Genomic DNA, 18,212 nt, shown 5'->3' on the forward strand with positions numbered 1-18,212 from the left:
GGGCCTGAAGGGACCGATCTGGAATAGGCCTATAGAAAATGCCTCTAATATCTGAAAGTTTTCACAATAGGTCTGTTCTTGGATCATCAACCAAAGACCGTCGCAGAAAACAATATATAATACCCGTTTATTTAATAAGGTTCCCTGTTCCCTTGAATGTCATAATACTCATGTCCTATTATGTGGCTGTGTTGGCGTTCCTTTTAGCATCCTCACAGTAGCACAACTAGTAAAGCATCTGAGGTAGACCTGCAGTATTTGCTGGTTGTAAAACTATACACGTTGTTTCGTTTAGATATAGCTCTTCGTTGTGTTATTTAGCCCACTACACGTTATGTTGAGGCAAAGAACAAGTTGCCTTATTATTTCAAAATGATTTACTCTCTCTCTCTCTCTCGCTCTTTGTGGTCGCCAGACGCTCTTGCGCGCAAGGGTGAGAAAATCTGCAATTGATTTTAATGGGGAGTAGCCTAACACTATGGGTGCATTGGTCTCTTTTCACTTTGTCTGAACGGCGCGGGCGAGTGCAGTGTCGCACCCCTGTACTGTGTACTTGCTCATTATATCTGTCGCTCGCTATTTGGACAGTAGAGAAGAGCCTCTGTTTCTTAACGGCTTTCTATAATGTAGCCTACCTCCGCAGAACGCTCGAGACTGGGCAGACCGGACTCGTCAATTGTGTTTGGGAAGTTTATATTTTCTTCCAACAGATGCGCATTTTTTTTATATTGTTTTGGACCTCAATCAGTGCACCGTGTTGTCGTTTTAAGATTCGCCAATACACCGGTCTTCGGTAAGTTTGATAGTGTCAATTTTACGCATTTAACAGGTGAGTTTATGAAGTCAATTTCAGTCATTTCCAGTAACCATAATGTTTGTCTGTCTTCACATGCTCTATTATTTAGCTCGCTTTGGGATTTTTTCTTTCTTCTGATATATTATAAGGCTGAGTCACTATGCGTAAAGCACTGTTAATTACGCAGTTGGCGACATAATATTTATAAGAACTCAAGTATTGAGTGAATTCAAGTAACATTATTTCATTCTTGCAGTACGATTTCTAGTTATTATTAAGGTATCGTTATTAGCTTGAAATGATGGCGCAACAGCCAGCCTATAATTTGTTCAGATAAAAACGGATTACTGTTAATATTATTGTTGTTTATAGTCATAATAGTATAGTGTAGTAATATTACATTCTCTGAGAGAACCTCTGGACGCACTGAAATGGAAAGGCACGGAGGACAGGTGGGCGAGGAAAGAACGTGGATGCGGGCGATCTAGCGCGCCGTGTGAACTCTCCTCGGTTTACAGCTGCCGGGTGGGTCCGAGGAAAGAGCAAGAAAAGCAGCCTAAGCAATATAGGTTACAATAAGTAGGCTATGGAGTCCATGTGTTTTAATAGCTCTCCGATGTAGGCCAAGTAGAGATGCCAAACCAAGCAGCACTTCTCGGATCCCGCATTCGACTGTACACCATATGCCAAGTCTCCCAATGCGTTTGTCAATTCTGATGTTTTCCCTTTACAACACTGCGTAGGTATAGACAAACGCATTTAAGCCTATGAAAGATTGGGAAGTTATATTTTCAAATCTAAATGCTGATACCAACAAGTGTAAACCCGATCCGAATGCTAGTGAAAGGAATTGAAGGATAATATTGATTTGTTCCCGCTTCTGGTTGAGATCAAGTCAGAATTGAAGATTGCTTATGAGATTATTATATATATATATATATGAATCCAAGTATCTTAGAAAATAGTAATGCATATTAAAAAATAATCAGGAAATTACTTGGCAAGTTGTCTTGTCTTGACAAGCTTTATTTGGCTGATATGGCACTGAGCATGAGTCCTATGAAACAAAATCACCTTGCAATTATAATTCGGAGGCCTAACTTTTTATCAATGCACAAATCATATAGCCTGCATATGACGGATTAGTAGTAAAACGCAGACAAGCTGCTGGGAGAAAGGTACACCACAACTGCAATAGATTCCTTATATTAAATGCTTGAATTGAGCTAAAGTGTGCCTCTATTAGAGATTAGTGTCAACCACTTCACCCACTTATCCTCATTCTCCTGGAATGTTGCTGGAAGCTGTCCTGAAAGATGATGTTGTTGATGCAACCTTTATTTGTTCACTCAGATCAAGAAAACATTGCTATGGTTTTAAATGTGGTACAATTATTACCTAGATTTTCTTTGTCGAATGCAACATCAGCACTTATTCACAGAGAATATCCGTAATTTCATCGGTTTATAAATTAACCACGGTCTTTTAATTGCATCATGTTATGATCCATCAATAACACACAGCCAAAGACTGCGCCAGGAGCCACCAGGGCTCAGGCACACGGTTGTGTAAACTAATCCACAGGAACTTACTCCAGCAGGTTTATAAACTCCTTCTGGTGGTGTGTGTGTGTGGCCGTATCTTCTGGGAGTGTGTGTGTGTGTTGCCGTAACGTAAGCAGATCATTTTCTCTTTGCTTTGAAAGGCAGGATTCCTCGGGACTCTTGGCTCCGTCCACCTGAACGAGTAAAATCAACACGTCCAATATATTTTTCTTCTCTGGTTTGAACAGGGGGAAAGGAGTGCTGCTGGTTCTTTTTCCCCTCTTGTTTTTCTCTTATTTCGGTGGGCCTGAGACAGCTGTTGGTTTGCAGAAATACATATTTGTAATCCTTAACAAATTAAACAAGCTGATTGGAGTGTTAAACTGAGTCCCACACACTGGACTGAACTTTGACCTTCTATGGAAGAACAGTATCGCAGATTCATTTGATTCATATCTGAACATTTTCATTCATGAATCAATTATGGCCTTACCAATATAAACAGCTTCTATGTTAAGGCTATTAAGTCTATCATACTGTTAAATAGCCAACACTAGCCGGCTTCCACCCGGGTAGCAACACTGTATCTATATACATAGACTTTGGAATCACTTGCCGCTTTAATAATGGAACATGAGTCACTTTAATAATGTTTAAATAATGTTTACATACTGTTTTACTAATTTCATATGAATATACTGTATTCTATTCCACTGTGTTTTAGTCAATGCCACTCCGACATTGCTCGATCTAATATTTATATATTTCTTAATTACATTGTTTTACTTTTAGATGTCTGTGTATTGTTGTGAATCATTGTTAGATATTACTGCATTGTTAGATACTACTGCACTGATGGAGCTAGGAACACAATCATTTCGCTGCCCCTGCAATAACATCTGCTAAATATGTGTATGTGACCAAACATATTTGATTTGATTTGAATGCCAATGTCGTTCTCAAATCTACTGCAGTGTTTTTATGCTATGGCTACCTAATGGTTTGACATAGGCCTTCAAAAGTAGCGTTTCACTAGGCCTCAGAAGGAGGGGGGGTCAAAAAGGGGAGGTCCCAATTCTATTTGTACTCTTTTTTTAAATGGATATGCTTCTTAATCCGAAATTCCGAGCACCCTCGGAAATCTAATTAGCATAATCAAAAAATCCCCATAAAAATCTGTCAGTTTAAGCTAGAGGTATGATTCTTTATTTATTTGGATGAGTCTCATCCGCAGCATCCGCCTATGTTGAACTTCTGCATCTGCGGTGAAAAGTGACAGAGTGGTGTTTGTCAGACCATGAGATATCCCAAAAAGGGGGTTTCTCTCAAAATCATCTGTAGCGTACGAACGGTTTGGCCTATAAACCATTATGACCCCTCTATGAACCGATGAGGCTCTCACGAACACGATCATATCGGTTGTTTTGCTCTAGGAAGCCAACATGATTCGTCTGAAGGTCCCATGGTAACAGTTGAAAAATGAATGGAAATATACAGTACCAGTCAAAAGTTTGGGCACACCTACTCATTCCAGGGTTTCTTTATTTTTACTATTTTCTACATTGTAGAATAACTGCGAAGACATCAAAACTATGAAATAACACATATGGAATCATATAGCAACCAAAAAAGTAACAAATCAAAATATATTTTATATTTGAGATTCTTCAAAGTAGCCATTCTTTATCTTGATGACAGCTTTGCCCACACTTGGCATTCTCTCAACCAGCTTCATGAGGTAGTCAACTGGAATGCATTTCAATTAACAGGTGTGCCTTGTTAAAGGTTTATTTGTGGAATTTCTTTCCTTCTTAATGCGTTTGAAGAAATCAGTTGTGTTGTGACAAGGTAGAGGGGTCATACAGAAGATAGCCCTCTTTGGTAAAAGACCAAGTCCATATTATGGCAAGAACAGCTCCAATAAGCAAAGAGAAATCACAGGCCATCATTACTTTAAGATATGAAAGTCAGTCAATGAAGAACATTTCAAGAACTTTGAAAGATTCTTAAAGTGCAGTTGCGAAAACCATCACGCACTATGATGAAACTGGCTCTCATGAGGCCCACCACAGGAAGGAAAGACCCAGAGTTACCTCTGCTGCAGAGGAGAAGTTCAATAAAGTTACCAGCCTCAGAAATTGAAGCCCAAATAAATACTTCAAAGAGGTCAAGTAACAGACACATGTCAACATCAACTGTTCAGAGGAGACTGCATGAATCAGGTATTCATGGTTGAATTGATGCAAAGAACCCACTACTAAAGGATACCAATATGAAGAAGAGGCTTGCCTGTGCCAAGAAACATGAGCATTGTCTTGGCTGTGTGTTTAGGGTAGTTGTCCTGTTGGATGGTGAACTTTCTCCCCAGTCTGAAGTCCTGAGCGCTTTGGAGCAGGTTTTCATCAAGGATCTCTCTGTACTTTGCTCCGTTCATCTTTCCCTCGATTCTGACTCGTCTCCCAGTCCCTGCCGCTGAAAAACACCCCCACAGCATGATGCAGCCACCAACCTGCTTCACCATATGGATGGTGCCAGGTTTCCTCCCGACGTGACGCCTGGCATTCAGGCCAAAGAGTTCAATCTCAGTTTCATCAGACCAGAGAATCTTGTTTCTCATGGTCTGAGAGTCTTTAGGTGCCTTTTGGCAAACTCCAAGTGGGCTGTCATGTGCCTTTTACTGAGGACTGGCTTCTGTCTGGCCACTGTAACATAAAGGCTTGATTGGTGGAGTGCTGCAGAGATGGTTGTCCTTCTGTAAGGTTCTCCCATCTCTACAGACGAACTCTGGACATCTGTCAAAGTGACCATTGGGTTCTTGGTCACCTCCCTGACCCTTCTCCCCTGATTGCTCAGTTTGGCCGATGGGCCAGCTGTAGGTGGAGTCTTGATGGTTCCAAACTTCTTCTTCTTCTGATCTAGGCCACCGTGTTCTTGGGGACCTTCGATGTTGCAGACATGTTTTTGTACCTTTTCCCAGATCTGTGTATCGACACAATCCTGTATCTGAGCTCTAATGACAATTCTTTCAACCTCATGTCTTTCTTTTTTGCTCTGACATGCACTGTCAACTATGGGACCTTATATAGACAGGTGTGTGCCATGTCCAATCAATTGAACCACAGGTGGACTCCAATCAAGTTGTAGAACAATCTCAAGCATGATCAATGGAAACAGGATGCACGTGAGCCTACATTTAGAGTCTCATAGCAAAGGGTTGGAATACTTATGGAAATAAGATATTTCTGTTTTTCATTTGTAATACATTTTCAAAAATAAATAAAAAACTGTTTTCGCTTTGTCATTGTGGGGTATTGTGTGTAGATTGATGAAGAAAAAAAAATATTGAATCCATCTTAGAATAAGGCTGTAACGTAACAAAATGTGGGAAAAGTCAAGGGGTCTGAGAACTTTCCGAATGCAGCGTATTTATATCCTAAAGAAAAATGACGGTCTTCATCCATAACCGCCCGTTACACGTCCCATTACGTCACAGCCCTGCTTTTCAGTCTGGAGGGGTGTGTGTCAGTGCCAGCTGGATTTCCCTGTTTTAACTTCTGCTCGTCAGTGTGAAGCCTCGCTCCCCATCCCATAGGATGATCCCGGGCCAAGATTCCAAAGCTCAATTATTCGTCAGTGTGACAACTCGCGCGCCCTTTCCCTTGGGATGATGCCGAGATAGCAAAGCGCCATCCCATCACTCCCCATGCCCTGCCAAGTCCGCATTTGTCAACCGCACACATTTCCTCCAGATGCAGAAGGATGTGTGTGTGTGAGGTCTGTGCATGTGTGTGTTTGTTCTCAGGGTGCTATCTAAACCATTTTAAGGTTTAACAGTTGTTTTATCTCAACTATCGATAAAGGAAATGCCACTAGTGTACACATGCAGGTGTTTTAGTTCTATCCGAATTAATCCAATACTTCCCTCATATCTTCTCTTCTCCTCTGGCCCTGGGGGCTGCCATGGTAACATGGAGCAGACCAGCTTGATGGACTGGGAGGCCCTAGGGCCACTCTTTCGCCTCCCAGCCATGCTCTGCAGTGTACCATTACCCTGCTCCAGCCTGAAAAATGGACTTCACCATCGAGCCTTGTGAGGAAAGGGAGGGAGAAATTGGGACGAGGAGCAGGAGGTGGAGAGGGAGGAGAAGAGACAAGGGGAAGGCTGGGTTGTCCGATGATTCAGCCCTCGCCTTCTAAAGCCCTGGTACCCCTGATAATGTATGGGTCTCCATGTGTGTGAGTGAGAGCGCATGTGTTCGTGTGATTGGGTGTGGTGAGCCTATGTGTTTGTGCGTGTACATGTGTGCGAACGCTAATAGCATTTTGAACTCTTAATAAAAATGATTTGTGGTTTCCCCCCGACAGTTCAAAGTGGCCCAGCTAGCTTCTGGCTGTGAGAAGTCTCTTGTGCAATGGAAAAGCAGTTTTCCTGTCGGAGGGCTCGGGGAGAAACCGCAAGCCTGCCTACCACAGAGCCAGGCATCAAAGGGCTTTGAAGCACACACCTCGACACCCCTCTCTGGAATAGGCCTATATGCCTTACATTAAGTCGTCACTGATGTCTCGATATTGTGAGATCTTCATTTAGAAGATCCAGACGGGAAGTATTTTGTCTTCTCTCTGAAGTCTCACACAGCAGTGGGTGTCATCAGTCCCAATTGAGTACACATATAGGGGGAAATACACAGTAATGAAAAAAGTACCCAATTGTCATACTAAATTTATGATACCTTAATAGAAAACGTCTGAAGTCAAAGTGTCACCCAGCAAAATACTACTTGAGTAAAAGTAAAGATACCTTAATAGAAAATGTCTCAAGTAAAAGTGAGTCACCCAGTAAAATACTACTGAAGTGAAGTCTAAAAGTATTTGATTTTATACTTAAGTATCAAAAGTAAATGTAATTGTTCAAATATACTTAAGTATCAAAAGGAAAAGTACAAATCATTTCAAATTCCTTATATTAAGGAAACCAGATGGCGCCATTTTCTTTTTTTAAATGAAAAGCCAGGGGCACACCAACGCTCAGACATCATTTACAAATGAAGCATTTGTGTTTAGTGAGTCCGCCAGATCAGAGGCAGTAAGGATAACCAGGGATGTTCTCTTGAGAAGTGCTTGAATTGGAACATTTTCTAGTCTTGCTAAGAATTCAAAATGTACTTTTGGGTGTCAGGGAAAATTTATGGAGTAAAAAATACATTATTTTATTTCGGAATGTAGTGAAGTAAAAGTAGCACAAAATAGAAATAGTAAAGTAAAGTACAGATACCCCAAAAAACGACTTAAGTAGTACTTTAAAGTATTTTTTACTTAAGTACTTGACTTCACTGGAAATACAGTATGTTAACTTTATATAAAAGTGGATCACACTTTGACACTGGCTATAATTTATTTTGGCAAAGTCTAAACCGCCACTACGTTATGAAATGAACAAGCCTCTATCTCCTCATTAACGAAGGAACATTTCTCCAGGATTCCCGTATAAAGCATAAAGGTATGTGTTCTATGAAACTCAGGGATGAGCTTAAGCCCTTGTTCTTGCCCAGACTCCATGTTGAAATCTGCATGTCCTCAAACCCAGATGGGGGGGATTTGTAGGCCTATTGGCAACATTTTTAAGTTTGGACTGGCAATATTCAATTCTCTCTCTCTCTCTCTTTCTCTCTCTCTCTCTCTCTCTCTCTCATTCTCTCTCTTTCTCTCTCTCTCTCTCTCTCTCTTATTCTCTCTCTCTTATTCTCTCTCTCTCTCTCTCTCTCATTCTCTCTCTCATTCTCTCTCTCATTCTCTCTCTCTCTCTCTCTCTCTCTCTCTCTCTCTCTCTCTCTCTCTCTCTCTCTCTCTCTCTCTCACACTCTCACTCTCTCTCTCACGCTCTCTCTCGCTCTCCCTCATGCTCTCTCTCTCTCCCTCACGCTCTCTCTCTCTCTCCCTCACGCTCTCTCTCACGCTCTATCTCTCTCTCTCTCTCTCCCTCTCTCTCTAACTCTCCCTATCACTCACCCACTCACTCATCCAATCTCAATAAGCTCCAAGGAGGTAACCACTTTAGACTAGTGTGTGTTGGTGGGAGTCTGTTGAGAGTAGGATGACATTTCCCTGACACTGATCTAAGGTCAGTTGTGTTGTCTAACCCAACCTCCCCCTCTTTGCCCCCTAATGTTTGACACGTGAGTTGACATTGTGCCACACTCGCGGTCTCATATCCTTCCCCTTCCCCTTCAAACCCTCCTCCTGCACTCCACAGACTGTTACTCACAGACCAAAAACACTGAATTTACAGAAATATCTAATGAACAGAAAATACCCCAAACATGTGATATCAGCAGTTTTGCCTCCCTTTGTAGTGGCGTGTAACACAGAGAACCCTAAGTTTAGTACAGCTTCCTGTCTGGATCTATGAGAAGTGGCCTGACCTGAGGTTCTGCCTCCTCTCCTTTCCTCTCTCCTCTTAGTAGTTCTGGATCAGGTTCTGTTGTTTTACAACTGCTGGCCTGGAGAGCAGGCTGGGCCGCAGTGGCTGCATTCCTCTCCTGGGCGTTCTTGCTCTCTCAGAATGATGAGAAGGACGGCGAGAAAGAAAGAAACGGATCGCTGCCCCTGAAACCCACCTTCAGTGGCACATTGTGTGTCTGAGCTGTAGTCCAGGGCTGGGGGACAGTGGGGAGGGGGGGTCCCTCAGATTCAGAGCAGACTCAAGGCTTTTCTGAATTTGTCAGTGATGCCCCTGCTAATGATACCCTCGCTGTGAGAGTTGACCCCTTTTGCCTCCCCCTCTCGCTCTCATTCACTGCTAATGAATACCAGAGAGCCACACTGAGACCCCCTCATTTTCTTTCTTTATTTAACCTTTATTTAACTAGGCAAGTCAGTTCAGAACAAATTCTTATTTACAATGAAGGCCTGCCGGGGAACAGTGAGTTAACTGCCTTTTTCAGGGGCAGAACGACAGATTTCACCTTGTCAGCTCAGGGATTCGATCCAGCAACTTTCGGTTACCGGCCCAATGCTCTAACCACTAGGTTACACACCCCTCCATTATTGGATCTGGTTTCTGCCACTAGTACCCTTTTACTTGTGGACTGTCAGTCACGTTTTGTTACCCAGTGTGTGTGTGTGTGTGTGTGTGTGTTTGTGGGGTGATGACTCTGAACCATGATAGACGGTGCACAGAGCCCTCTTGTTCACCAATTTAAAAGTCCTCCACAGTTGCCACAACTTCTAACAGACCAATCAGGGATTACTGTACACTGGGCACTGTGACAGATAGCCAGTGGGGCACAGGTCCTCCTCCCAGGGTCATCTGAGTGGAGGATCCCCAAGGAGCTCCATTCAGCCTCATGGTGAGGGGGCCACCTTCCCAGCACACTGCCCCAGCATGGGAGCCTCTGACTGGCTACGAGGTGGCTCAGCTGTCCCTCTAGTTCTCCTTCCCCGGTCCATTACGCCCAAGCCAAATTAAGCCTCTCAGCACCTCTCATTTTCCTAATCCGTGTAGTCTGCCAGGGTAGCCAAGCTTGAAAGAGATACAACTCAACATGGGATGATCTCATGGTAAAATGGCAGAGCTGAAAAAAACTTTCCCCGTAATCTCTCAACCGGGACCACCATATTCCTCGCTCACTTAAACCAAATCAAATGTTATTAGTCACATGCTTCGTAAACAAGTGTAGACTAACAGTGAAATGCTTACTTACGGGTCCTTCCCAACAATGCACAGAGAAAGAACATGTTGAAATAACAGAGAAAGAAAAACATGCAATAATAAATACACAGTAATGAAAATGTATCTATATACAGGGGTACCAGTGCCGAGTCGATGTGCACAGGTACAAGGTAAATGAGTCTATATACAGGGGTACCAGTGCCGAGTCGATGTGCACAGGTACAAGGAGGCAGATACCTACAGTGCTGTGAAAAGTGTTTTCCCCCTTTCTTTTTTAAACTGAATGTTATCATATCTTCAACCAAAACCTGATATTAGATAAAGGGAACCTGAGTTTAAAATATATTTACAGTACAGTGCATTCTGAAAGTATTCAGACACCGTGACTTTTTCCACATTTTGTCACATTACAGGCTTATTCTAAAATGGATTAAATCATTTTTTTCTCACCAATCTACACAATACCCCACAATGAGGTATACCCCAAACATTTTTGCTTATATATAAATAAAACATATATATATATATATATATACATTTGCATAAGTATTCAGACCCTTACCTTAGTACTTTGTTGAAGCACCTTTGGCAGCGATAACGGCATTGAGTCATTTGGGTATGACGCTACAAGCTTGGCACACCTGTATTTGGGGAGTTTCTCCCATTCTACTCTACAGATGCTCTCAAGCTCTATAAGGGTGGATGGGGAGCGTTGCTGCACAGCTATTTTCAGGTCTCTCCAGCGATGTTTGATCGGGTTCATGTCTGGGCTCTGGCTGGGCCACTCAAGGACATAAAAACAAATTTGGTTAGCAGATGTTAATGCGAGTGTAGTGAAATGCTTGTGCTTCTAGTTCTGACCGTGCAGTAATATCTAACAAGTAATCTAACAATTTCACAACAGCTACCTTATACACACAAGTGTAAAGGAATAAATAAGAATATGTACATATAAATATATGGATGAGTGATGGCCGAACGGCATAGGCAAGATGCAGTAGATGGTATAGAGTACAGTATATACACATGAGATGAGTAATGTAGGGTATGTAAACATTATATAAAGTGGCTTTGTTTAAAGTGACTAGTGATACATTTATTACATCCAATTTTTAATTATTAAAGAGGCAAGAGATTTGAGTGAGTATGTTGGCAGCAGCCACTCAATGTTAGTGATGGCTGTTTAACAGTCTGATGGCCTTGAGATAGAAGCTGTTTTTCTGTCTCTCAGTCCCCACTTTGATGCACCTGTACTGACCTCGCCTTCTGGATGATAGCGTGGTTAACAGGCAGTGGCTTGATGATCTTTTTGGCCTTCCTGTGACATCGAGTGCTGTAAGTGTCCTGGAGGGCAGGTAGTTTGCCCCTGATGATGTGTTGTGCAGACCTCACTACATTCTGGAAAGCCTTACGTTTGTGGGCGGAGCAGTTGCCGTACCAGGCGGTGATACAGCCAGACAGGATGCTCTCGATTGTGCATCTGTGTTTGTGGTGACAAGCCAAATATCTTCAGCCTCCTGAGGTTGAAGAGACGCTATTGCGCCTTCTTCACCACGCTGTCTGTGTGGGTGGACCATTTCAGTTTGTCTGTGATGTGTACGCCGAGGAACTTAAAACTTTCAACCGTCTCCACTACTGTTCCATCGATGTGGATGGGGGGGTGTTCCCTCTGCTGTTTCTTGAAGTCCACGATCATCTCCTTTGTTTAGTTGACGTTGAGTGTGAGGTTATTTCCTGACACCACACTCAGAGGGCCCTCACCTCCTCCCTGTAGGCTGTCTCTTCATTGTTGTTAATCAAGCCTACCGCTGTAGAGTCGTCTGCAAACATGATGATTGAGTTGGAGAAGTGCATGGCCACGCAGTCATGGGTGAACAGGTAGTTCAGGAGAGGGTTGAGAACGCACCCTTGTGGGGCCCCAGTGTTGAGGATCAGCGGGGTGGAGATGTTGTTTCCTACCCTCACAACCTGGGGGCGGCCCCTCAAAGTCCAGGATCCAGTTGCACAGGGCGGGGTCGAGACCCAGGGTATCGAGCTTAATGACGAGTTTGGAGGGTACTATGGTGCTAAATGCTGAGCTGTAATCGGTGAACAGCATTCTAACATAGGTATTCCTCTTGTCCAGATGGGTTAGGCCAGTGTGCAGTGTGATGGTGTCGTCTGTGGGCCTATTGGGGTGGTAAGCAAATTGGAGTGGCTCTAGGGTGTCAGGTAGGGTGGAGGTGATATGATCCTTGACTAGTCTCTCAAAAGCACTTCATGATGATGGAAGTGAGTGCTACGGGGTGATAGTCGTTTAGCTCAGTTACCTTAGCTTTCTTCGGAACAGGAACAATGGTGGCCCTCTTGAAGCCTGTGGGAACAGCAAACTGGGATAGGGATTGATTGAATATGTCCGTAAACACACCAGCCAGCTGGTCTGCGCATGCTCTTAGGATGCGGCTAGGGATGCCATCTGGGCTGGCAGCCTTGCGAGGGTTAACACCGTGTCAGTGGCACTGTATTGTCCTCAAAGCGAGCAAAGAAGTTGTTTAGTTTGTCTGGGAGCAAGACATCGGTGTCCGCTATGGGGCTGGTTTTCTTTTTGTAATCTGTGATTGACTGTAGACCCTGCCACAAACGTCTCGTGTCTGAGCCGTTGAATTGTGACTCTACTTTGTCTCTATACTGATGCTTAGCTTGTTTGATTGCCTTGCGGAGGGAATAGCTACACTGTTTGTATTCGATCATGTTTCTGGTCGCCTTGCCATGATTAAAAGCAGTGGTTTGGGATATGTTCTGGATAGCCTCAGATAACAACATTGATGTATACGCTGATTCTGTGAGCTAGTTTACTAGCAAGTAAACCAATGTTGTACCCACGGTGACTATTAAAACCGCCCGTCTGCCCAGCGCCATCAAGTTAGGAGCTGCCAGAGCCCGCCAGTCAGGAGCTGCCAGAGCCGCCCGCCAGCCAGGAGCTGCCAGAGCCGTCAGCCAGCCAGGAGCTGCCAGAGCCGTCAGTCAGCCAGGAGCTGCCAGCGCCGTCAGCCAGCCAGGAGCTGCCAGCGCCGTCAGCCAGCCAGGAGCTGCCAGAGCCGTCAGCCAGCCAGGAGCTGCCAGAGCCGTCAGCCAGCCAGGAGCTGCCAGAGCCGTCAGCCAGCCAGGAGCTGCCAGAGCCGTCAGCCAGCCAGGAGCTGCCAGAGCCGTCAGCTAGCCAGGAGCTGCCAGAGCCATCAGCCAGCCAGCCAGGAGCTGCCAGAGTCATCAACCAGCTTGAGCTGCCTCTCAGTCCTGAGCTACCCCTCAGTCCTGAGTTATCTCTCAGTCCTGAGCTACCCCTCAGTCCTGAGTTACCCCTTAGTCCTGAGCTACCTATCAGTCCTGAGCTACCCCTCAGTCCTGAGTTACCTCTCAGTCCTGAGCTACCCCACAGTCCTGAGCTACCCCTTAAGTCCAGAGGTGTCCCTCAGTCCGGTGGGCCTGTTGTTTAGGGTTCCCAGGTCAGGGTCGGGGGCAAGGGTCGCCGTTCCTAGGAGACAACAGAGGCGGAGTAAGACTATGGTGGAGTGGGGTCCACGTCCAGCGCCAGAGCCGCCACCGCGGACAGATGCCCACCCAGACCCTCCCTTATAGATTCAGGTTTTGCGGCCGGAGTCCGCACCTTGGGAGGGGGGTACTGTCACGTTCTGAGCCTAGTATTTGTGTTATTTGTTTGTTTGAATTGGTCAGGACGTGAGTTGGGTGGGCATTCTATGTTTTGTGTTTCTAGGTTAGTTTTCTGTGTTCGGCCTAGTATGGTTCACAATCAGAGGCAGGTGTCGTTAGTTGTCTCTGATTGAGAGTCATACTTAGGTAGCCTGGGATTCACTGTTTGTTTGTGGGTGATTGTTTCTGTATCTGTGTTTTTCACCACAAGGTACTGTTTTCGGTTTCGGTTATTCACGTTATGTTTATTGTTTTTGTATGGAGTGTTCAGTTTATGTGTTTAAAGTTGCGACGAGCAAACCCGTATCTGGGAGCGTAATCATAGCTTCAAACGCATTAGCATAACGCAACGGACATAAATACCCCTAGAAACTTTTCCTATTCATGAATATCGCAAATGAAATATATTCAAAGACAAGCTTAGCCTTTTGTTAATCACACTGTCATCTCAGATTTTCAAAATATGCGTTACAGCCAATGCTAGACAAGCATTTGTGTAAGTTTATCATGGCATAATGCTATGCTAGGCTCTGCTGGCAGCAGGCAACATTTTCACAAAAATAAGAAAAGCAACCAAATGAAATCATTTACCTTTGAAGAACTTCGGATACTTTCACTCAGGAGACTCCCAGTTAGATAGCAAATGTTCCTTTTTTCCAAAAATATTATTTTTGTAGGTGAAAAAGCTCCCGTTTCTTCACCATGCTTGGCTGAGAAATCGACCGAAAAATGCTACAACTATAACGGCAAACTTTTTTCAAAATTAGCTACATAATATCGACAGAAACACGGCAAACGTTGTTTAGGATCCATCCTCAAGGTGTTTTTAACAAATATATTCGATAATATATCCGTCGAGGCAGTTGGTTTCTCATAAGAAGCGATTGGAAAAATGGCTACCTCAGTATTTTACGCAAGGTTTTCTGCGGGAGACGCCATGTGACCACATGCCATATACGTCCCTTACAGCCATTCTTCAAGGGAAATGCCTAAAAAGACGTCACAATGCTGTAGACACCTTCGGGAAAACGTGGAAAACGTAAGCTCATTCGTAGCTCATTCACAGCCATATAAGGAGTCATTGGCATGAGGTGGTTTTAAAAAATGCGGCACTTCCTGGTTGGATTTTTATCTGGGTTTCGCCTGCAATATCAGTTCTGTTATACTCACGGACAATATTTTTACTGTTTTGGAAACTTTAGAGTGTTTTCTATCCTAAGCTGTCAATTATGTGCATATTCTAGCATCTTGTCCTGACAAAATAGCCTGTTTACTTTGGAAACGTTATTTTTCCAAAAATGAAAATTAGTGCCCCCTAGTTTCAAGAGGTTTTAAGTGTGCTTTTCAGGGAGCTGTAGATGTGGAATTAGACCAGCGACATGCCTGTTCCGTCTCTGTTTGCCAGACGTGCTTGAGAGCATCAAACCCCTGTAAGAATCTCCCGGCAGAGCTGTGTTTTGACTGCACCATATTTAGTCATTCACAGGCCACCAGACCAATACTGTCCTCCTCCATCTGAATTGGTCTCCCTCCTTTTTTCTCTCCCTCCCTCTACTTCCTCATTTAATCTCCTTTACTTCCCCCTCATATCATTCTCCTCTCTGTCTCTTTCAGTTATTTATTTTGCTCCATCATTCTGACACTTTGCACCCCACTTTGTACCCCTTTGCCTTTCTGCCCTCTCTCTCTCTCTCTCTCTCTCTCTCTCTCTCACACTGTCTGTCCCTGTAATGGTCACTGCAGCCCTCTCTCTATTCTCACCCTATCTCTTACCTCTCCCTCTCTCTGATGGACTCAGTGCTGAGGGAAGCTGGACAAAGACACTAATGAGATGATAATTCCATCAGAGTTCTCCTCCTCTGGGCCTGCCCTGGCTGCCTGGTCTGCCAGCCAGACTTTGATGTTGCCTCCAATACTTCCACCTGCGTGCCCACTTTAGACTTCCCCCTCTGACATGTCCCATTGATCAACGTTTCCGTCCGGCCCTCCCTCCAAATAACTTATGAACCACCTTGGTTCCATTCCTACTCTCTATTTTTCATAACATGGAATTGTATTTTTTTTTACGTGAGGTCTACAGGTTTTTTAAAGACTTTTGGAAGATGCTTGGATGGCTAGTTGAGAGGATTCCATTCCGTACTTCAATTTGGCCTTCAGTACTGTTTAATGTTTGGGAAGTGAAAGAGTTGGTTTTGTAAAATGTCTGGGTGTGCTGGTGCATAGGAGTCAGGCTCAGGACAGCAGAGATGAGTAATAAAAGTAACTTTACTCAAAATTACCAAATACATGTAGTAGTCCAAGCCCACACAAAAGGACTGAAATACATAAAACAAACACACACAAAAACCATGGGGAAAACAGAGGGTTAAAGAATGAACATGTAATTGGGGAATTGAAACCAGGTGTGTAAAACAAAGACAACACAAATGGAAAATGAAAAGTGGATCGACGATTTCTAGGCCGGTGACGTCGACCACCGGACGCCGCCCGAACAAGGAGAGGGACCGACTTTGGCGGAAGTCGTGACAGGTTTATTTATTTCTGTGTTGCCTTTCTTGATCCAAACACTGTTCACGAGAAAGGCAAATCATATTTTACTTTATTTCCCAACTGAAAAATCCTAAGAACTGATCCGTGAGCAGCATAAATAACGGACAGTAAGTGCCAGTGGATGTGGTTCAGCCATCACAGGTCTGTCCGGCAAGAACAAATCCAGATGTCTTTAAGACAGGTTTATTCCAGATATAATGGGTCCTTATTAAAAACGGCCATACATTCCAATATAGAACGTCTCTATGCACCCCTAGCTTGTCCCATTAACTAGACTCAAACATTATCTCAGCCTATCATGGCTTAGCTATTCCCGTATCTCAGTGCCTCTCCCCCTTTCTAGTCAGAGTGAGTCAGATCGCCTCATGAGAATGTGTACAGCTGACAAGAGTGTCCCTAAGTTTTACCTCAGCTTGACGTGTTGCGTGTGTATTTCAAATACCAAACCACACACACACACACTCTATCTCCAGTTATTCATTAAAAGCCACCCCCATTTATACTGGGTAAATATGAACTCTAAACAAAACACTAGACTTCAAGGGGATGACATAAGACTACTAGTGTGTGTTCATCTACCAGGGCAGAGAGGCATAGGTGTAAAGGAGCCAGACAAGGGAAACCCCAGTCCTTGAGTGTATCTGGCCACCCTGTCAGAAACGTAGAGTATAGGCATCTGGCCACCCCTTCAAGAAGGTTCTGGGCCTACTGGGAAAGACAACTGGGGTCCTAGCATAGCAGGAGACTGTAAAGACTCTAGGAGATCAGGGAACTGATAGCTAAGATGCTCTGGGCATACTGTGGCTATAGACTGAAGACATAGTAGGGCAGAGTGAGGTGCCTCATAAGACAGGAGAAATACTCCAAATATAACAGACTGACCCTAGCCCCCCGACACATAAACTACTGCAGCATAAATACTGGAGATAAGAATAAGAAATCTTTGCATGCAAATGTTCTTATTGATGTCCTGGGTTTGGGCAGCTTGCCATCCTTGGTGGAAACTGAATCCTTACTCACAGAAAAAGAAAAAATCCTGGCTTCAATCTTTCCCTCAATCCCTTCACAACACGTTTGTATAGATAAGTTGAGTGTTAATATTCAATACTCTCTTTTTCTCAACGATTTGAAACGTAGTTTTTCTTCCATGGAATGGCAGTACCTCTTCACGTTCCATTCTTGCTCTCTTTTTTTTGCATGTTGGCGCCAACTGGTGTATAACGTGAGGTTAGGAGAGGGACTAAGAGAATATTGAGTTTGATTGGCTCAAAATAACCTGCTCGTCATGCAGCTTCTGACAGCTGATTTGTAATAGCTGTCAACTTAAGGCTATGCGTCACGCCAACGGGACACCTGTCGACAATTTCTGATGAAATTGGAGGACGCGCAATTCAAATAAATAATCGTACAAATTATGGATATTAACATCTAGGTACATACAAGTGTCTTAAATTGGTTAAAAGCTTCAAGTCTTGTTAATCTAACTGCATTGTCCGATTTACAATAGGCTTTACAGCGAAAGCATGCCATGCGATTGTTTGAGGATGGCACGCCACATCAACATATTTTTCTACCAGCACAGACTTCATAAAATCACAAATAGCCATTAAATAATCACTTACTTTTTGAAAATCTTCCTCTGATTTGCAATCCAAGGGTCCAAGCTACAACATGCATGGTCGTTTGGTTAGATAAAATCCTTCTTTATATCCAAAAAGTCTGTTTAGTTGGCGCCATCGATTTGAATTCAACATGCAGACAAAGGAATCCAAAAAGCTACGGCTAAACTTTGTTTAAACAAGTCAAACTACGTTTCTATTAAATCCTCAGGTAACCTAAAATGTAATTAAACTATAATATTGCATACGGAAAGTAGTATGTTCAATAGAAAAGTAAAATTAGCTAGTGCGCGTCCTCTTCGTCGCGCACCTACAGACTGATTTCCAACTCTGTGACTCCCAGTACC

General features: G+C 43.7%; 1 protein-coding gene across 2 annotated transcripts in view; it reads left to right on the top strand.

The window, feature by feature from the left end:
* The first annotated feature begins 525 nt into the window (after window positions 1-525).
* The window catches only part of LOC112224078 (netrin-3), a 144,427-nt gene continuing 126,740 nt past the window's right edge, over window positions 526-18,212 (top strand). For both annotated transcript variants that reach the window (XM_024387372.2, XM_024387373.2), the window contains exon 1: window positions 526-793. The gene's annotated coding sequence lies outside the window, so the exon portion shown is untranslated. The remainder of the gene's footprint in view (window positions 794-18,212) is intronic.

The sequence above is a fragment of the Oncorhynchus tshawytscha genome, linkage group LG25 (genome assembly GCF_018296145.1).
Source record: "Oncorhynchus tshawytscha isolate Ot180627B linkage group LG25, Otsh_v2.0, whole genome shotgun sequence".
Classification (NCBI taxonomy): domain Eukaryota; kingdom Metazoa; phylum Chordata; class Actinopteri; order Salmoniformes; family Salmonidae; genus Oncorhynchus; species Oncorhynchus tshawytscha.